The 21,932-nt window shown below is 49.9% G+C and overlaps 1 long non-coding RNA gene across 1 annotated transcript; it reads right to left on the reverse strand.

The window, feature by feature from the left end:
- Positions 1-14,797: 14,797 nt before the first annotated feature.
- LOC144337772 (uncharacterized) lies at positions 14,798-15,931 on the reverse strand. The gene is made up of 2 exons (XR_013411271.1): positions 15,532-15,931; positions 14,798-15,317 (listed from the first exon to the last, which is right to left on the reverse strand). It is a non-coding gene; the product is annotated as an uncharacterized LOC144337772 (long non-coding RNA).
- Between the last annotated feature and the right edge of the window lie 6,001 nt (positions 15,932-21,932).

Genomic DNA, 21,932 nt, shown 5'->3' on the forward strand with positions numbered 1-21,932 from the left:
CAAGGCCAGGAGTAAGAGAGGGGTTCCTGGGTTTGAGGTGGGGACCAGGAGAACTTGTGGGAAAGGTAGCTAGCTCCTGTGTCCTGCTAAGTCTGACAGTGACTTGTGTAAATAAAGGGCAGACAATGTTGAGGGCTTCTGTGTATGTGGTTCATGTGTGTTTTGCCTACCCCAATCCTCTCCTTGACTTCAGATGACAGGACTAAGCACCTCTTCTCCCTAGTAGGCCACAGGACACTTCCTTGGAGACCCTTCTCCTTCTTCATACTGTATGTGTCAGGTTGGCTGTGGTAACAAGCAACCCCCCAAGTCTCAGTGGCTCACACCTATGAGCATTTATTTCTCACTGACATCACAGTGAGTGGGCAGGCCATTCTCATGGCAGTGGATAAAGCAAGCATGGTGGTGGTACAACTTCTGCTAAGACCTAGCGTGTGTCATGTGCTTTCACATTCTGTGAGCTGAAGCATGCCATGCAGTGAAGCCCAAAGTCAAAGGGGTGAGGAAGAATGTCACTTTCAATGGGAACAAGGGCATGAACAATTGCAAATAGCAATATAGTCTACTTGCAGGCCAACAGACCTTTCTATAGCTCAGCAGTCTCCTCTGTGCAAGTTCGTTTTGTTCTTGTAAGAATCTTACGAAATAATAGCAATATTGGCTGGGAGTGTGACTCACGCCTGTAATCCCAGCACTTTGGGAGGCCGAGGCAGGCGAATCACGAGGTCAGGAGTTCGAGACCAGCCTGGCCAACATGGTGAAACCCTGTCTCTATTAAAAATATAAAATTAGCTGGACATGGTGGCAGGTGCCTGTAATCCCAGCTACTCAGGAGGCTGAGGCAAGAGAACCGCTTGAACCCAGGAGGCAGAGGTTGCAGTGAGCCAAGATCATGCCATTGCACTCCAGCCTGGGTGACAAGGTGAGACTCTGTCTCATAAAAAAGCACTATCAATGGTAATTAATATTTACTAGCCCCTTTCTTTATGCCAGATGTGGTTCCGAGTGTTTTATAGGCATTATTTGAGTTAACCCTTGCAGCCCTATGAGGTAGAGATCACTGGTATCCCCATTTCACATACTAGAAAACAGACTGAGCAGTTTAGTGACTTGACCAACAACTAAGGATCTAAAGGTATCAAAGGCTGCACTTATAACCCCAATATTAATCTGCTTTTTCCTATAAGGTAGGATTGGGCCTGGATAGGGGTTGTGGCCCCATTTGGCAGATATGCAAACTGAGGCCCAGGAAGGTGATTTGACTCGTCCAAAGATACATATCTTAGAACAGAACTAAACACCCTTGTCTAGGCCGAGTCCCTTTTCTATCCACCCACTGGCCTCCTGGAGCCCTCCTGCCTGCCCTGGCTTTCAAAGGCTTCAGGGCTGTCTTCTGCTCAGCAACTCCTCCCAAACTGCAGGCCTGGGGCACTGTCATCCAGCACTGCAGAGTCTTGCTCTTTGGTGCCCAACATCGACCACTCCCCACGTTGGAGCCAGTTGCCATCCCCAATATGAGGTGTCAATGCATCCTCTGCACATGCAGCTATGCCGAGTGAGGCCCAGTGACTGCACTAACCCCATCTGTCTCCCTTTCCCTAAGAGGCAGTCAGGGTGGTGAAGGAGCCCAGGCCCCGGGGTCAGAGAGACTCTTGCTCGAGTCCTGGCTCTACTACTGATGACTCGAGGCAGGTTTCTCGACCTCTCTAAACTTTTCTTTCCTTGGCTGCGACATAAGAGCCCCAGAGCTTGGAGTACAGCATCCACTGAAGAGTAACTGGTCTTCCTTTCATCCTTCAGTCCCTTCAACCCAAATCCTGCTGAATTTCTTTGGCCAAAACATTTTTGTACCTCTTCTTACTTGCCACCCCCATCTTCCCCATCCCTCCTTCTTAGGTCTGAGTTACTTCCACTGCCCACTCAGATAGCTTCATGCCAAGGTGTGAAATGAGGTGGAGGCACATTCCCATCTGCACTCTAACAAAGAACCCAAATGGGCTGACTCTCTGTGCTCATCACATGGACACTCACACACACACATTCCCACACACATAGTCGAATGTGTACACAAACTCTGACATACACACACACGCACACATATGCACACATGTATATACACTTATACATATATACACACACACACATGCACATATCAATGTAAACTAACATGTATACACACATGCATACACAAATATACATATGCATACAAACACATAAATACACCCATACAAGGCACATATCCACACATATATAAGGCACATATCCATGTAAACTCGCATGCATACACAAACGTATACACACATGCATACAAACACAGATACATGCACACACATACAGATATGCAAATACCATGCTCACATGTATATGCACATACACATGTACAATCACATACATGCATGGATGCCAACACACACATACACATTCATATACATATACACAAACATACATGTGCAAACACATACATGGATAGGCACACGAACACACACATACATGTACACACAAACACATGCACATGCACATATGTGTACATGCATGTACACACCAACTCATATATGCACATGTACATACACATACAAACACATATACAGTTGACCCTTGAACAACATGAACTTGCATTGCAAGGGTCCACTTATACATGAATTTTCTTCTGCCTCTGCCACTCCTGAGACTGCAAAACTAAGCCCTCCTCCTCCTCTTCCTCCTGGGCCTACACAACATGAAGACAATGAGGATGAAGACCTTCATGATGATCCACTTCCACTTGATGGATAGTAAATATTTCCTCTCTTATAATTTTCTTAGTAACACTTTCTTTTCTCTAAAGTACTTTATTGTAAAAATACAGCATTTCATGTGTGTTAACCAACTGTTTATGTTATTGATAAGGCTTCCCATCAACAGTAGGCTATTAGTACTTAAGTTTTTGGGGAGTGATATGGTTTGGCTGTGTCCTCACTCAAATCTCACCTTGAATTATAATACTATCCATGTGTTAAGGGCGGGGCCAGGTGGACATAATTGAATCATGGGGGTGGTTTCCTACATACTGGTCTTGTGGTAGTAAATAACTCTCACAAGATCTGACGGTTTTATAAAGGGGAGTTCCCTGCACAAGCTCTCTTGCCTGCCGCCATGTAAGATGTGACTTTGCTCCTCCTTGCCTTCTGCCATGATTGTGAGGCCTCCCCAGTCATGTGGAACTGTGAGTCAATTAAGCCTCTTTCCTTTATAAATTACCCAGTCTTGGATATGTCTTAATTAGCGGCATAAGAACAGACTAATACAGGGTGTCACAAGTTATATGTGGATATTCAAGGGCACGTGGGTCAGTCCCCCCACTTGTGTTGTCCAAGGGTCAACTGTATACATATCATATACTCATGCGTATATGCACACACACCCACAAACATATACATATACACACACTTATGCACACACTCACACACACATTCCTTACTTGCACAGCTACAGGGGGGTGTGTGGCTTGTGGGACCTGTAGTGCTGTCTGTCCAGCCAGTTCCTCCTTGGAGGGTAGGTGCCCTCCTGAGGGCAGGGCCTTGTTCATTGTGGAGCCCCGTGCTGCTCCCACAGCCAGAGGACCCCAGCATGAAGACCGCCCTTGTTGGTCAAGTCCTACCCTCAGCTCCATCTTGCAGGTGAGGAAACTGAGGCCCAGAGAATAACAATAGGTAACACATAGTGCTCACAGTAGGCCAGGCAGAGTTCTAAGCTCTTTGTATGTATGGACCCATTTAATACTCATGACCATCCAGTGAGGTGCCTATTATTATACTTGTTTTCCAAAGGAGGAAATTGAGACATGGAGGGGTCATTGGTTAGCGGTCATACAGCCAGTGGTAGAGTGGGATTTAGACCCACTGGCTGCAATGCCTCTGCTCCTGCCCACTGAGCTGTGCTGCTTATCTGCCAACAGCTATATGTGTGAGCTGGGCAGAGGGACTTAGAGCAGCAGAGCGAGGGCTCCATCCCAGCCCTCTGACCCTGGGCTGCCTCACTCTGCTGTCTCACCTGGCTGAGATGCCTGCTACCAGGCCACGTGGTGGATAGGAAGGCCTGGGGTGCAGTGGGGTGCTCCACTCCATTCTCCCCCACTGCCCACAGCTCCTGAGAAGCAAGGCCAACATCGGAGAAGCCAGAGCAGGCCGGACGCCTGGTGTCTTTGGCAGGCTCACTCCCATTCTCCTGGCTGTGCTCTTTTGGACTTGATTTAAGTTTAATTCCAGCTGGAATGACTGGAAATACCAAGTATTTCACTAGGATTAATGCCTGACTGGAAGAGCCAACTGCCTCCACCACAACCAGGTACCATGGACTTCAGAGGATTCTTAATCCCAAGGAAATCCTCTGTGACTCAGCTCCAGTGGCTCCTCAGCCCCAGGAGAGCCGGCCCACTTTACAGATGCCCAGGCCCTAGCTTCTCCTTTGCTGGGGTGAGGAGAGGACAGAACAGGATGGCTCAGCTTAGAGCAGCCCTGTTCTTCTCACCCTCACCCACAACAACAGCCCAGCCCACCCACCCCCATCACCAAGTTACAGGAAATGGGGAGCAGAGGGGAGGAACAGAGCCGGGCAGCTCAGTGCCCCGGGGACAGGCCGGAGGGCTGTGCAGTGGTTAGGGGCACAGCTCCCAGCTGCTCCATGCTTGGAGTTGCTTGGCCTTGGTTGTGTCTAGAAACATCCGCATGCCTTGCTTTTTTGCCTTTAAAATAGGGATGATGACCACCTCCTGCACAGAGTTGGAGTGAAGATTAAGTAAGACAAGGTTTCCAAACACAGCACAGTGTCTGGCACATGGGAAGCTCCACATAAATATGGGGTATTACTGTGAAATGTTAGGCTTGTCACACCTGCCAAGCCATCGACATTTTTTTGAGGACACAACCCAAAGTGACACTCTCCTCCCTGAGGTGATTGAGTTTGTTTTCCCTCCTGCCTGTAGGCTCCAGCCTCACCAAGGTCTCAGCCAACTATGCTACAGGAAGAACGGCTAGCAGTGGGCTCAAGCCCCACCATGCGGCTCCCAGCTCCACTCTGCACTAACCCCTCTGCTGCTCCCCAGGACCAGGCATCTGGAACCGATGCCTTCACGCCACCACCTGGGTTTGCTCCGTTTTCTCTATCCCAGTTCCTATGCTGGTTCTGACCAGGCACCCTCCACCCTGCTCATACCCCAGCTGCCCTCTCAGGTAGAACCCTGCACTAAGCTCCACTTGATGATCAGTGAGCAGCGAGGGTGCTTGCCCGTCCTTCCCTCTGCCTGTCCCCATGACTGGGGGCCTGCCACCCACAGACGGGTTCCAACCTGTCCCCTGAGAATCAACTGCCTCCTGGGATCCCTGCCCTGCACCTCACCTCTCCAGGCCTTGTTGTGTGACAGCAAGTCCCATAGTGACTTGCACCCAGAGAGGCAGGGGAATTCAAGGAAAAGAGAAGGGCCCGGGAAAAGAATGGCATGAAGCAGAACCTGGGGGAATGCCGACAAGACGTAGCTTAAGGCTGCAAAGCCATCAGTGTAGAGTTGCCCACGTTGTGAGACGAGCACTCTGCTTCCCAGAGCTGCTCCTAAACTCTAGCAACTTAGTAAGGACATTGTCAGTGATTATAGCTCTGGACCCTTCATTCTCCAGTCCTCCCTGTCCCTGCGGAAGCTGTTTCCCGCATGTAAAATGCCTGCCAACCTTTCATAATACACACCACGAATGAATTCCTATTTATCCTTCAAAACCCAGCTCAAATGTCACCTCCTCCAGGAGGCTTTCCCTGAACGCTCCCTCCACAGTTAATCACACTCTCTTGTGGTGTCTCACAGAGCCCTCTGCATCTCTGGTTCTTCTCTGTGTTGTGCCCTATTGGCTCATATGTCATCTTCCCTTGCTCTAATCAGGTCAGGGAGTAAGTCTTGTCCATCTCTACATCTCCACCTCCTATCACAGAGCTTGGCACTGGGTGGAGGCTCAGCTAAAATACGACGAAATGGATGACAACACCTTTTGACCAATCTTTCATGACCTCCTAGCAAAACAAATTTATTCCCAGTCCAAGCCCTCTGTGGGGCTTGGACATCTTAGATAGGCAGCAAGACAAGGTTCCAAGCATCACACGGCCTCATGGAGGAACCAGGACATGCCCACTCTTGAGAAGGGGTGAGTCAAAAGGAAGCATGGAGGCAGCAGTGCACTGGGTGGGTTCAGGCAGGATTCAAGAAGTCCCAAGCTGGCCACTGTGGAGAGGAATGAGCAGATGCATGTGTGTGCATGAGTGAGTGTGTCTGTGCATGTGTCCACCTGTTTGTGTGTGTGTGTGTGTGTGTGTGTGCAGATCATGGAGGGGCCACAAATTCCAGTTCCATGTTCTGAGTGGGCCTAGGTATCAATCTCACAACCTTCTGCAGGATTGAGCACCACTAGTGTGGATAGAGCTTATTGGTAGCTGGCTCTCCAACTATGCTGAAAGCCCATGGAGGGTGGGGATTGGGCCATCTCTGCATCCCCAGGGTCTCCCTCCGTGCCTGGCACTGAAGAGTGCTTGGTAAATGGTGGGTGGATTTAAATGGTGTTGATTCAAACTGAATCATGCTGACAGGATTTGAAACTGTCTATGCCTGTGGGAGTCCCCCCAGGCTGGAGGAGCGGGGCCCAGCAAAGCTCGCTGTGGCTTTGTGCTGTGATAACCCTGTCTCCAGGCTCAAATGTTCCTGGGTGATGTGTAAGGAGGGACAGTTGAGGCAAATATAGTTGATGATGCTAGACTCACTTTGCTTGCCAGTCATGTCCGGCTCCACACCCTCAAGGACGCTAGGTTTCCCCCAACTCTGCCCTCACACCACAGGCCCCAGCCTGGGACTGTATTCAGTGGCCTTAGGCCTGGGGCCTGTCAGCCTCGTCTGTTTTCAGGGACAAAGAAAGAGGATAGGAAAAGACGGCCAGGCAACTCAGGAGATCACACGAGGTTGGTTGGCAGAGGCCTTGAATGCCTGTGTCTGCATCTGTCACTGGAGATGCAGGCGACACCACTTTGGAAATTCTGGAGAACAGAGTTGTGAGGAAAAGATAGACTTTGAGAGGAGAGGAAACCCCACGTTTCTTGAGCAAACGCCATGTTGTAGGCACTGAGCCAGCACTTCACCTCTGTCGTTGACGCACATTCACAGCAAACTGCAAGGGGCACTGGGTCTTCGTTTTACAAATGTGGAAACTGAGTCACAGGGCAACTGAGTCATTGCCCAGAGCTGGTGTGGCAGAACTGAGGTTCAGTCCAAGTCTCCTCTGATCCCACAGTCAGCGCCCTCAGAGGCAGAGTGAGGAAGGGGCGCTGGGAGGAAAGGCGCCCCCTAGAGGAGCTGGGAGGGACGGGGTGAGGAGGCCCAGTGGCCGCAAGAGAGTTGTTTTGGCCAGAAGCCAAGGGGTGAGCCTGGGGCTCCGGGCAGAGAAGGCCATGTTTGCCCCAGGCTGAGGGTCAGTAAACCTGTTAGGGGCCTGGGGACAGAAGAGGTCCCAGGATAGGATTCAAGCCAGGGGCTGGAAGAGAGCACAAAAGAGAGAGGAGCTGGGAGACTTCACTTTCAACCTGAGTGTGGTGAGCCCCCATACCTGCAAGCCCTCCACTGCAGGGCCACAGACATAGCCTCTCAGGTCTTGGCAGGGTGCCATGTTTCACAATACCTACAGATGTTCATACATGACCATGTCCCATTGCAAAGGCTGCCTTGTAAATCTATCAGGGCATGTGAGGAAACTAAACCCAGGAAAAGTTAAGTGATTGTTCAAGGTCCCACAGAGAGTAAATGGCAAACTCAAGGCACAAGCAGGCCCATCAAAGGAAATATCCTTTCCCTTGCCCACTTGTATCAATGGTCTGTGTGCCTCCAGAAGGCCTGAATTACCAGGCTGGGTTGCCCTGGATGGGAGGTGGGAAGGTTAAACCAGGCCAAGGACGTCAGGATCTCAGCCTTTGGAGGAATAATATCACCCCTCCCCACCCGTGCTCCGTAGGGCTAAGGGCTAAGGGATGAGTTGACCCAAGCAAATGGTCCTGAGTTCAGTCAATGGCCATTTGGTTTGAGGGCTGCATTTCATTTTAGCACTGGGGATGGCAAACATGCAGAGTGAAAATCATCCATCTGTCCATCCACCTATCCTTCCATCCATCCATCCATCCATCCATCCATCCATCCATCCACCTATCCTTCCATCCATCCATCCATCCATCCATCCATTCATCTATCCATCCTTTCTTCACTCCTTCCTTCTTTCCTTCCTTCCTTCCTTCCTTCCTTCCTTCCTTCCTTCCTTCCTTCCTTCCTCCTTCTTTCCTTCCTTCCTTCCTTCCTTCCTTCCTTCTGTTCATCCATCCATCCATCTATCCATCCATTCATCTAACAAACTGAGCCTTGCTCAGAGCTTGGCACCGGGGAACTCTGGGAGGCAAAAGCCAGATCATCTTGAACCTCTGCAACCCAGTCAGGCAAGCAGATTTTAATTGGGTAGCACAATACAAGCAAAATTGCAGCAACAAAAAACACTTCGAAGAACAAAGACATAGCCTTCTAAAATAAGGATTTGACCTGGTCGAGGAGGTCTGAGGGAAGAGTAGGTAATGAGCAGAGGAATGGAAGGATCACTAGGAGAGAACAGCACCTGCCAAGGCTCCTGGGGTGTGCAGCAGCATGTCAATGACAGCAGCAGAGGCATGTGAGTGTGGCTGGGCTGAGAGAATGGGAAGGAGTGGGGAGCACAGTGAGCCAGAGCCTGGGAGGCCAGACCAGGCAGGGCCCTGGGCCTCACTCTTCTGAAGACAATGGAGAGGAAAGTGGTTGTGGGCTTTGAGTAGAGGTTTAGAAGCTCAGGCTTACATTTCCAAGAGGTCCCGCCCCTGGGAGTCTCGGTGCTGAGAGCCAGCTGGCTCCAAGCTCTCCCAGCACCAACCTGTTCAGCTGCTGAGAAGCTGGCACTACCCACAGGGTGCTCAGTGTCCTGCTGCCTGGCTCTCCAAACCATGGGCCTGGAGGGGCCTCGCTGCATGCGCGCACACACACACACCACACACACACACACACACACACACACACACACACACACCCCACACACAGTCCAGCTGCAGTCACTCAGGGTAAATAGAATTTGTAGGGTTTGGGGACTTCCCTGCATGTGCAGGTGAGCTGAGGCCCCAGTACATTCCAGTAACCTGGAAACAGGGTGCAATCCTAGGTAGAGAGCTTGGCGGAAGTGTTTTCCCATTTCTTGCTGCAGCCGTCCTGGTCCTGGCCTGGTTGTTGGGCTAAGCTAGGAATCCACTAATCTCTTAAAGGGCCAGCTCTCAGATTTTACTGCCTGAAAGCTTCCTATACCATCTCTGTGATACTGGAGTGCCCAGGATCTCTGTGACCACAGCAAACACACATTGGGTGGGCCCACACTGACCTCCCAGCAGCAGTGAAGAGGGTAGGCAGAGGTCCCATCCCTGCCCCATGATTCAGAGGTGAGGACTTAGATTCTGGAGATTTGAATGAGCAATGCTCAAGGCCTCAGGCTCAGCCAGGCACAGAGCTGAGCCCCAAATCCCACACTCCACAGGCCACAAGGGAGATGACTGGACAACACGGGCCTTTCCCCACCTTGCCCATCACTGTTGTAGGACATTGTGCTATTGGGAAGGAGGAAGGGGGAAAAGGTAACCCCAGATTCTTAGCAGGAGAATGACACTCTCCCCTTCTATTCTGCACAATTAGACCTGAACAGCTTTATGGAAACCTAGAAACCAGTGCCAACATCGGCTCAGGGAGAATCAGACCATCCCAGAAGGGCTGCCATGCCAGGACAGTACCTGTGCTCCAGTTACCCATGGAGAGGCCAAGGGCAGATGGATTCTCTCAGTGTAAGACGCCAGGGACAATTTCTTGACATAGCAACCCTTCTGTGGGCTCCAGGTTTTGTAGACTTTTCACCACTGACGGCCAGGGAAGCCATGGTTTTAGAAGGCCACAAGCTGAAGCAATGAAGGCCACCAAGAGTTGAAGGACGGACTAAAGTGAGCTTCCGGAAGGGAAAGGCTAAGGCAGCTGGAACTCTGGCTGTTATTAGACACATGTGGTCCTCCGTGCCAGCACTGCCATGGCAGAAGGCAAGGGGGCCCTGAATAACCGTCCGTACCTGTCTGATGAGGAGTCGCTGCCTCTCAGCAAAAGCCGGGGGACTCCCATCAGCACTAGTCTGTCTTTCTCAATGTCCCACTCACTTCTGAAGCGTGAAGATTCCCCGCCAAGACTCCAAACATGGAGCAAACAGGATGGATGAGGACAAGAGGAGGTGAAAGCCCTGGGACTGCTGTGGGCAAGAAGAGGCCCAAGGAGGCAGGTGGGAGATCACGCTGGGGCAGGGCCTGTCCCAGGTGGGTGCCAGATGAATGGGGGCAAAGAGAGGAACAGCTCCCCAGTGGTCTCCAGGGATGGGGGCTGCTATGACGGACAGGCCTAACCTGTGGCCACACTGTACCCATGGAGAGTGGCCTGGGAAGACATAAACAGAGGCCCCACAGCCATACACCCACTGAGACCACTTTGGGGAAAGGGCCCATTCCAGGCCAGAGGGGCTCTCACTGGATGACGACTGACTGAGGTGAATGAGGTTCTGGGCTGGTGTGAGCCATTACCAGGTGTTCAGGAGACTCTGGTCTAGCCCCACGTCCACTCTGCTCTATCCCCACTCCTCCCCATCTCTGAGCTTCTCTCCAGAGCAATTAGGACTACCTCCCACCCCACTCCAACCCTACTCTGGCCTCAAATTGAGAGGCCCCTCCTGGGAGTCAAATTCGCTCTGTCATCTTCTTGCTCCTGCAGCTCTACTGGAGTGGAGCTGGGACACCGTCCTCTGAGTGTCCCCCAACAGGGCACGAGGCCAAGGAGGCTTGGTGTTGACGTTTGCTGTCTCAGATCAGCTGGGTGACGAGGGATTCTGCACGCCCTCTCCTCTAACCACAGTGGGTGGGTGTAACATTCCACAGGTGTCCCAGAAAACTTCTTTCCCAGAGCTCCAGAGAAAACATCTCACTAGAAGAGGAACCTGAACTGGCAGGACCAGGAGCCCAAGCTTCCCACGCTGGGCACAGATGCCTTCCCTGGTGGTTAATCTCCCATGCAGGGCCTGGGCATAGCCCAGCTCTCCCCGACAGGGGCTCCACCCACGCCCACCCTGCCTTGACCAGGTCCCAGGGGGATGCAGGTCCTCAAAGAGGGCAAAGCTTACTGGCTGCCATGAAGCTGGGAAGAGGGAGGATGGGATGGCACTACCTTCCCCCAAATGCCAGCTTCCAGCTCACTCTCTTATTGGTGATTTCCACCCTGCTCTGTGCTCCTGACCTCACATGCCTGGACGGTCAGAACACAGCCCATCCTGTGTCCAGACAGGAGGCGAGTGCACGTCGAGGGCATTGGGAACGCTCCTCTAAACTCTCGTCCAGCTGTCTGCCCATATTCCCGCGAGTCTTCCTCTATACCAAGGGTCCTCATGTGGGGTGACCATGACTCCATTTCCAGTGGCCTGCGGCTACAAGGCTCACGTGCAAGTGCGTGTGTGTGTGTGTGTGTGTGTGTGTGTGTGTGTGTACAGAGAGACCTCTGACCCGGGTATCAGGCTCCTCAGTGTCCTTGGCAGTCACCCCCCAAGGCCTCAGCATCTCTGTGGGAGTCTAGGGAAGGGGGAAGCCTCTCTAAGGCCTCCCTGGTGGAAGCCTGGAAGAAAAGGAAATCTTCCTTCCTACACACAAATTAGAAGCTAGGTGAGAAAATGAAAAACTGCCTTCATTCCCATCCTACCCCTTACCTTTACCCTCCGCCAGGTTCCCAGCCCTAGCGAGCAGATGCAAACCACTGAGCAGATGACCTGGGGGCAGGTTCTCATGGTCTAAGAACCTGGGAATGGCCTGAGGCAACCCCTCCCTACCCCATGCTCAGAGAAGTCCCCCAGTGCATGGACGAGTTTATATTTATTGACGTCAGTGGTTCCCAAATTTATTATCTCTAGGGTGCTTTTTGATGTTTAGCACCTATTAGCCTAGGGCACTAGCGGCCATGGAACTCACTAGAAATCACTGTGCCAGAGAAATTTCCAACCTAGAAATGTCCCGGTAGGGGATTCTCATTTCCCCACTTGGGGGTCAAATGATCAAGGGCTTTGCACACATACCCGCAGGGCTCTCACAGAATCAAAGTGCTTTGTTAAAGAGGTGTTTTTGGGTGTGCATCTGGAAAGCAGCTTTTGTGTTCCCTTATTCAACAGATATTTATTGAGCTTCTTTATTACCTTTCCCTTTATTAAATAATTGCTTCCTATGTACTTTTCAGCTGGGTCCACAGGAAGCAAGCATTTCCCAGCAGGACCAACACATTCCTGAGCCTTGGGTCCTGGATCCTTTACTTACTGTCGCCTTCGCAAAGTTGGAGGAAATTTCCAAATAAGTTGTCCTGGTCAAACACAGGGCCCAGCAAGACAAAGGCCCAGGCTGGTGAGAGTTGGGTGTATGTGGGAAGGGAGGACAGACAGGCGGGAAAGCTGCAGGATGAGGAGGACGGGGCTTCAGAGGCAGTGAGGGAGGCCCCTGTGAAAGCAGGCCTATGAGGTGGGAGGCAATCCTGCAGGGCATGGTGGGCCTGGCCAGGACAGGAAGCTCCACAGGGGCCCCAAAGGCTGATGGAGCTGGGTTCTAGCAAAGGCTGAGGGAGGAGAGGAGGGTGAGTGGTTCTTTCTCTCCACGGGGCAGGGAGCTCCCAAGCTCAGTCCAGGTATGAGCACCCTCCCGAGCAGAGGGCTAAGGAAGCAGAGGTGGTTGGGGAGGAATGGTGGAAGGGAAGGGCCGGGGGGACAGAGCCATGACAGATACCAGCGGCTGCAGCAGCAATGGGTGTTGAGGGTCCACGCTGAGCCACCCAGCAGCTACCAGCCTACAGAGGCTCCCAGAGCCCCTTGCTGGTGACATCAGACCTCAGCACCCTTTTACGTGGAATTGAGAATGCCTGGCAGAGGTGGGCCTAACACAGTTCTCAAAGGATGAATCATCCAGGAACTGGTTGGAAATGCAGATTCCTGGGTCCTACCTCCAACCTGCTGAATTAGAAATCCAGGGGTGGGGCCCAGGCATCTGTGTTTTTCCAAGACCTCCAGGGGATTCCCGTGCATACTCAAGTTTAAAAACCACGAGACTAATGGAATCCCTGACATGACAACCCCTGCCTTAGCATCCTACCGAGGGCTGGGATCAGGGCAGGCTGGGCCGGTAAGACTGGGCCTCTGAGAGCCAGACTGAGCAGAACTCAGGGCCACAGGAAGCTGGAATGGTTTGCCTCTGTGAGTCACGCCCTGCCTGAAGGGAAACCCCACAGATGAAAGGCAGCTGTCCTGCTGGGTTTTGCCTGGCTTCTTGGACCTGGATGGTGGAAGCAGTGCCTCAGCTCCTCCACAGACCCACAGGCCCAGAGCTGGCTGGGGCCTGGGGCACAGCCACATGCAGGGACATCCTTCCTAACTCCAAAAAACGGAATGCTTTATTCAAATGTCTGACAGTCCTACAGCACCTGCCACCATTCATTCATCTAACATTTGTCCCCTACCAACCACGCATCAATTAGTGTTAGACCCTGGATACACCACAGTTAATGAAGCAACAGGGCCCCAGCTCTCATGGAGCTTACAATCTAGTGCAGACTAGTGAAAAAAAATGGTGCTGAGCTCTTTATCTATTTATTTATTTAGAGGCAGGGTCTCGCTCTGTCACCCAGGCTGTAGTGCAGTGGCACGAACAAGGCTTACTGTAGCCTCAACTTCCCGGGCTCAAGGGATCTTCCCACCTCAGTCTCCCAAGTAGTTGGGACCACAAGTATGTGCCACCACGTCTGGCTAATATACATATATTTTGCAGAGACGAGGTCTCACCATGTTGCCCAGGTTGGTCTCGAACCCCTGAGCTCAAGTGATCCTCTCACCTCAGCCTCCCGAAGTACTGGGGTTACAGGTGTGAGCCACTGCACCTGGCCTGAGTTCTTTATTGATCTATTTATCGATTTTTCTATCCATGCACATGCCTGACCCTTCCTCTCTCCATCCATCTCTTGGAGCACATGCTGTGTCCCCACCACATTGGTCTAGCACAATGCTTTCTGCCATGCAGGGCCCAGGTCTCAGTGTTGCACATTGCTGCACCAGCAAACCAGGAAGCGAACGTGACCGGCACACCACACCCCTCACAGCCCTGCGCAGGAGGGAGGAGAGCAGATGGGCATGGTTAAGCAGAAGCCAGAGGGTCCTGGTGGCCACATTGATTCTTAGTCCTGGTCACTCTTGGTAGCACGGGGAATAGGTACAAGGAAGAGGTATAGGATACAGGACCCCTTACCAGATGCCAAGGAAAGGGATAAAAACCATTTGCCATCTGCATTTTATACTTTGTCTCATCCAGTGGACAACAGCACCTCATCAGATTGCCTCAGGTGCTGCCAAAGCTTTTTTTCAGTGCTGTTCTCAGCAGTGTTTACCAGGAACTCAAGACTGGTTGGCCTAGAGTATCTGTTGCCCATCAGTCAAACAGTAGAGCAGTACAGTATGGTGGGTGGGTGTGTGGTCCGTAGAGTCAGACTGACCAGAATCGGTCCGGATCCACCACCTGTTTACTAACTGCATGACCTCAGACAAACCACTTTCTGCATCTTATATAGTTTCCTCATTCCCACTATTAAAATGAGCATACTAATAAAGTCCACCTCCTAAGATTAATATCAGGATTACACTGATAAATATGCATAATTTATTGAGTAAATAATAAATGTTAGAACGTATCATTACTGGCAGGTTTGATGACAAGTCTTGTATTTCTTACACATAGGCTTAGTATTTTCATGCGGCAGATGACACCTCAGATCTCACCACAGAGTCTCTGGCCTGAGACCTCCTGCAGGACTCACTCCCCCTTGACTCGTCCACCTGGCCAAGCAGCATCCGTGGGAAGGTGCCTGCAGATGTTCAGAGATCCACAGAATAGGCCCATAGAGTTGACTATTCCAAATTACTTGCTACCGTACGTTTTAACAAGTTGAGGTTGGATAAGACCCGTCTTTGTGAGATCATCTGAACAGATGAGAGAAAAAACAGAGCTGAGCGTGGTTTCCAATCCTCCTGCATGGCCATCTCCTGTATGCCTCTCGTGGGAGTGTCGGGACCTCAGCTTTTCTCTTCTGGAAAGCCGCTTGGCAGCACACAGGGAGCAGTAAATGAGTTCATGCCCTTTGACCTAGTAACTCCATTTCCAGGAATCTACCTCAAGGAAATAAGCGTAGAGGTGCACAGAATTTTATGAGTTTGTCCACCATAGCACTGTTTGTGTCTTAACGTACGAGCAAATGTCAAATACAAGGGAAATGATTAAAGGAGCTACATGTCTATGACAGAGTATTATATAGCCTTTAATAATCTCGTCAAAGACAAACAATGAATGTAAAGTTTAATGGAAAGAAATTAGGCCACAAACCTGCTAGCTCCTGTGCCTCCAATTGCTCCTCTGTGAAAGAGAGTGACCTCACCTCACTCAGAGGGTTGCCGTGAGCTTTACTGACACTGCCACTTGCAGTTGCAGGTCCTGTGTCCGGTGGAGTGCAGGTCACCGGGTAAGCACTCAATAAACCGGTTATTATCAGTCCCCAGCAGCTCCCATGAAATAATAACAAACCTTCCCACATTAACAAGAAGGAACATAAAGCTCAGCGTAGCTGATCAGGGGCTACACAGGTGGAAACAAATGCTGTTTCCGCCTCAGAAAAAGTGGGTGTGGAGTGACTCTCCCAGACCACACCTCTCCCATCGTCACTGGCTAAAACGATACACCACACGGCAGAGCACCTGCCACTTCTCAGAACAGGTTCTCGGACAGTGTTGCTACGAACTCTCAGCAACCCAGTGACCCAGGCTGGGCAGATATTACTCACAGTGCCCAGCCTGACGGAAACGAATTCAAATCCACACACCACCACTTAGCAGCTGTGCGAGCCAAGGCAACTTGCCCTCACAGCACCTCAGATTTCATTTGTTGTTTTAACCACTTCTTGCAGATGCTGCAAAAAGCAGGTATGAAGTGTTCTTTCAACTGCACAATGCAAAGTGGCGTTATGGGCCATGTTTTTCAGATAAGGAAACCAAGGCTTGAAGATGCTGGGAAGAAAGCTTTCTTAAGGTCCTGGGATTAGCCAGAGACAAAGTTGGGAAGGACCCAGCTCTTCCAAAGTCTTAATTTTTCTTTTATTTTCTACATAGCTTTATAAAATATAATTCACATTCCATAAAATCCACCCCTTCAAAGTAGACAGTTTAGTTGTCTTTAGTATTATTTAGTATTTAGTAATTCACAGACTTGTACAACCATCAATGCGATCTAATTACAGAACATCTTTACACCCCAAAAGCAACGAGATGCCCGTTAGCGGTCACTTCCATTTCCTCCCAATTCCTTCCACCCTAGGCAGCCACGAATCTTTCTATCCCTATAGATTTACTTAATCTGGACATTTCCTATAAATGGAATTAGACTATGTGATCTTTTGTGAGTGGCTTCTTTCATTTAGTACTGTTTTCAAAGTTTGTTCAGGTTAGCATGAATGACTACTTCATTCTTTTTTATGGCTGAATAATATCCATTGTATAGATATTTTGCTATCTGTTCATCAGTTGATGGACATTTGGGTTGTATCTACCTCTTGACTATTATGAATAATGCTGTTATGAACATTCATAGACAAGTTTTGTGCACACATATGTTTTCAGTTTTCTTGGGCATATACCCAGGAGTGGAAAGGCTGGGTAATCTCTCTTTACTGTAATATTTCTCAGAACTTTTGACATGTTAATGTGCTTTTTCCAAACTTATTTGGCTGGGAAATTCTTTTTCCAAAAGAGCATCTCAGAAGACTTTGGAAAAGTCTGATTTAGTCCAGCTCCCTCCCTCAGGGGAAACAGAAGCCCAGAAGGGTTCAGCAACCTGCCAAGATCACACAAGCAGGTGAGAGGGGAAGCCATCGCAGCACAGGAAGCCGGAGAAGCTTGTGACTTTTTGCATGGGAAAGAACTTCCTAAACATAAAGGATACAGAAGAAATCATAAAAGAAAAGGAAGAGAAATATGGCAACATACACAAACATTTAAACTTCTGAACCTCAAGTGTATATAAACAAAATTAGCAAGCAAATGACAATGTTAAAATAGAATACTGCATCTGAGCCCTGGCTGCAAAGGAGAATCGTCCCAAGTCCAGCCAACCATTCTGATGCCCCGGCTTTACCTGCAGACATCGATTTAACTTTTAAAACCTCTCAGATGATGCTGATGTGTATCTAGTGACAACATTTAGAGGGTCTAATATTACATAACTAGCAGAGGAAGACGTGTGAAAAGATCAGTAAGAAAAGTCCTGTGCTTCAACAGTAAAGTGGGCAAAAATAAGCAAATTTTTTTTGCCAGATTTCTCCTTTATTAGGCAAGACAAATGAAAAACAGTTCAACTACACTATTGACTAAGGAATGCAAGTAATGTACATGGAATGCAAATAATGTACTTTTTATATAATTTGTATATCACTTATAATTATACATCGTTTATATATTACATATTATAATGCAGGTATTATGCTGTGCACAGCTGACATTTTCTTATTTAAGCCTCACAACAAGTCCATGATGTATTCCCATCCTACAGATGAAAAAACCAAAGCGAAGGAGCCTGCCCTAGGTCACACAGCCTGTAAGGGGCAGAGCCCCCAGAGCTTAAACCAAGACACCATGCTTAATCTCCACAATGGGGTGCCTTCTTACCACCAACTCAGACACGATCTCGAAAGCTAACTCTCCATGATGAGGAGGACACAGGGAGCGGGGCACTCTTGCCCAGTACTAGTAGAATTTTTAATGGGTGCCATCTCTCCAGAAGACGACTTGGCAACATGTAGGACAAGTCTTAAAAGTGCCGATGCCCTTTGACCCAGGACTTCTATTGATCTATTCTGCGGATAAGTACAGATGAAGACATAGATTCATGTGCAGACATCTTCTCTTGAATGTGAAGATGAAAGGATTTTTAAATTAATTTCCTTTCTAAACTAGCTTATGTTAAGTTCCTCAAGAGAAAGAGCTGTGAAGTGCTCTGGCCCAACATCACCTTCGATCCTCCAGATTCCTATATGGGCCAAGCAGCTGTTGGGTCTACCAGCTTCCCTGTTCCTGATGCAGCCCAGGCCAGGAATCGCTGCCTTAAGTCCAACCAAAATCTATTTCCTGGCCACTTCTAATCATTCTTTGGTTCCGGTTGGATATGGAACAAGTTTCATTTTTTCCTGGTGACTGATTTTCAACAAGTCAGCTATCAACATTTTGATCAGTTTCCTCTGAATAATACCATTTAGAAGGTATCCTTCTACAGCTAATTTAGCTCTAACTCCTACAACAACCAGGCAAAGTAGACTCTTAAACCCATTTCACAGGACAAGAAAACTGGGTCGGGGAGATCAGTAATTCGCCAAAGGTCACACACAGGTACGTGGTGGAGGGATGTGGGAACCCAGGCCTGCCTGAGCTCAGGTTCTTTCTACACTTTCTTTCCCTGAAGAGGTTCCAGGTTTTCTGCCTTCTCTGCACGGACTGATGAATGCGGAGGGAAAGTGACTTCTCTTTCTTTTGTTCTGGGCTCCAGTGTGGCCAGGGATCAAATAGGGCCAGTTTGGCTCCATATCCCATTGGGCCCCTACACCCTGCACAGCTGCCCAGGGGGAGCGCTGGGCCTGCTGCCACCCGACCATGCCTTGGACATTGGGTTTTTATGTAGCTGGACCTGATTCATACTCATCTTGTTAAAGTCATCGTCACTCTGGCTAGACAAAACTTTCTGGACCCTGGTTCTGTCACCAACAAATGTTCTACCCTGCAGTCCAGCGTATTAGTCCATTGACAGGAACATTTCTGAGAAGCAGTGAAATGGTGCCAGGGACTCAGAACCGGAATCAGATTTGGGGGTGAATTCCAGCTCTGACACCTGCTAACATAAGGCCTTGGGTAAAGGAGCCACGCACTTGGAATTTTAACTTTCTGTCCATAATGGAAACAGTGGCAGTACCTAGCACCCAAAGGTAGGGAGCATCATGAGCAGGGGGCAGTGACCTGGCACAGGGAAGTGTAACAGGTGTCAGGCGGACAGTGCCAATATGGACGTGTGATCCCCACTGTGCGCTGAGAGGGAAATTCTGAACTACTTCTCTTCAATTCCATCCAAGTATGTCCCCTCCGGCCAGCCTGGGTCCCATCCTCTACGAGGGCATGGCTTTAGAGTCCCGGGTCATTGAAGAAGAAGTGTTGCCATGCAGGGTCCAGTCTGGAGGCGTGGAGGAACACTTCTCTTCCCAGAGGCCCAGGACACCATGAGATGTCAGGGGCTGTGCCAGTTCTTGGCACAGATTCCATGCACTATGGAGACTCCCTCCAGGGGCAATGCCATATCTATGGGAGCCTGTAGGTGCCTGGGCAGAGCTGGACACTGTCCTCCACACTGACCCTCTCTTCTTCCCAAAGACGCCTGGTCTGGGAGGCTCCACTGGACTCCATCGGTTCCTTCCACACTCCCCACCTCAACTTTACCCCCATCCTCAAGCCCACAAGGCAGGGTAATCCCAACCCCTCCTGGGGCAGAATAATTCCTTATCTGTTCTTTTTCCCACTATGTATATGGACAAACAACAGCCTTAGCATCCAGAACAGTGTGTCACAAAACAGGTTCTCAGGAAATACCTGTTGAATAAGTGAGTGTGATCAATTTGGATTAGCAAAAAATCTTTTTTACCTCTCAATGCTCCTTGATTTTATAAATTAAAAGCAATGGCTTTCATAACTATTGCTTCTAAAAGGGGGACTTAAAAATCTCTTTTGGAAGTAAAAAATCTGTGTAATGAATTTCTTTCCTTTGTATTCCTGCTGTAACATCCCAATCCTCTTGAAAGCAATGGATGGCTCTGTCTGACCTTGGAGAAGGCTGGTGCAAACATGGAAGCAGTGGGAGTGAAGGGAAAGCCCAAAACACAGTTCAACACACACTCTCCCTGCACAACAGGTGTATGTTGTGTTAATATTATTATTTATCCAAGGATGCCAGGGGCAATGCCACCAACCCATCACTGAACACGTGAGGCGCCACCATCCAGTAGCTGTGAGTCCATCTCCAGCCCCAAGGTCCTGGAGGTCAGAGTCCACGGCTTACACCTATCCCACTGCCCAGCACTTGGCCCAGGGGTGCTGTTTGGATCACTTGAGTTCATGGACAGAAAATTTTTAATATTTAAAAAATATTATTCTTATGTGACCCTTCGCCCATCGGATTCCGTGTCGGCTACAGGAGTGTGGTATCAAGGATTTGGCAGAGAAATGGAGGTCCCTGCTGCAGAGACCTGCGGGAGAGTGAGGCAAGCCCTATGCTTGGGGGTATATGCCCTGCTTTCCAAGCTTTCCAAGCTGTGTGACTTGTGGAAGTCACTTAATGTTCCCTGAGTCTCAGATTCTTCAGCTGCAATAATAGATTGAGTAACCAGGAAGTTTTCTTAGCAAGGGGATCCTCCTGGCTTTGTCCTGATTCTGGTATTTCAGGGCCCGTGACAGGCCAGAGGGTAGGCAGATGGCACACACAGGCCTTTCCGGGGCTCTCATCACATGCTATGCGTGGGTCACATCTGACCCAGGTCTGGCAACCATATTCCACAGACAAAAAAATCAGATGATGCTGTCTGGCCATGAGCCAGGACACTGGAAACCAGGTCTCAGGTGCCATGCTTTTCCCGTGTCCATGAGCACTCCACGCAGCTCCACAGGATCCCCCAAAGGCAGTGTGGTCACAGCCCTTCCCCTGCCCCCGGCCTTCCTGAGTCCCACAGGGAGCACCTCTCTGCACTGACTGGACAGATGGCAGCTCCCCCCACTCCACCCCATGTTCCACTCTATCGCCAAGGTGATGCTGAGCACGGGTCTGCAAGAGCAGAAGGCAGGTGCCTGAACTCTCCCAGGTCCATTAGTTGCTAAGTTGGAACTGCCTTACAGCTGGGAGCCTGCGGGGCAAGCAGATACCCATAGGGCCTGGAGAGGGCATCTCCCTCGGGGCAGTCGTGGGGCCTCCATGTTTGCTGGCCTTGTTCTCTCCCCACATGTGGTGGCTGCACCAGCTCACTTGGAGGTGCCCAGGGAGCCCTGCAGGGGAAATGTAGGCAAGGAGACCCTCTCCACAGCTCCTGCAGCAGCTTCCAGAGGCAAGAAACGTGGGCTTCTATAAAGCCATCCCACAGCACACCGCCTGTCCCCCAAACATCCCCTACGTGCCAGCCACAGGATCTAGAATCCACTTTTTGAGCATCTACCATGTTCTAGGGACTGACCTAGGCTATAGAGAAACTGACTGTAGTCCCTCTAGCATGGAACTCACAGTCTAGCTGGGGCACTAACAAATAAAAAGAAAATATAATACGGAGCAACAAGAGCCATTTGAGGGGTATGTGTGGGCTTCTTGTTCTTCATCATGCCTGGGGTTGAACCAGGAAGGCTTCCTAGAGGAGGAGGCTGCTGCAGCCCTAGGTTGAGAAAGGCCAGGAGGCTGTGTCCGTGGCTGTATCCTCACTTAGTGCAGAGAATGCCCTCATTGATCAGTGATGTCGGTAACAGAAGGGAGGGTTAGACAGCCCTTGGGCCAGATATCTGCTGACTCTGCCTTAGGCCTTAGTATGAATGAGTACATCAGATTCTTTCCAAGGAAGTGACAAACGAAGCTCATATTGTTTTGATTAAAGCAGACATTTATTGATTATTTCTTAAATGTCAGGCGTAACCATAGATGATTTCACAACAACCCTTGGAGGTAAG

Source organism: Macaca mulatta, chromosome 1, assembly GCF_049350105.2.
Source record: "Macaca mulatta isolate MMU2019108-1 chromosome 1, T2T-MMU8v2.0, whole genome shotgun sequence".
Taxonomy (NCBI): Eukaryota; Metazoa; Chordata; class Mammalia; order Primates; family Cercopithecidae; genus Macaca; species Macaca mulatta.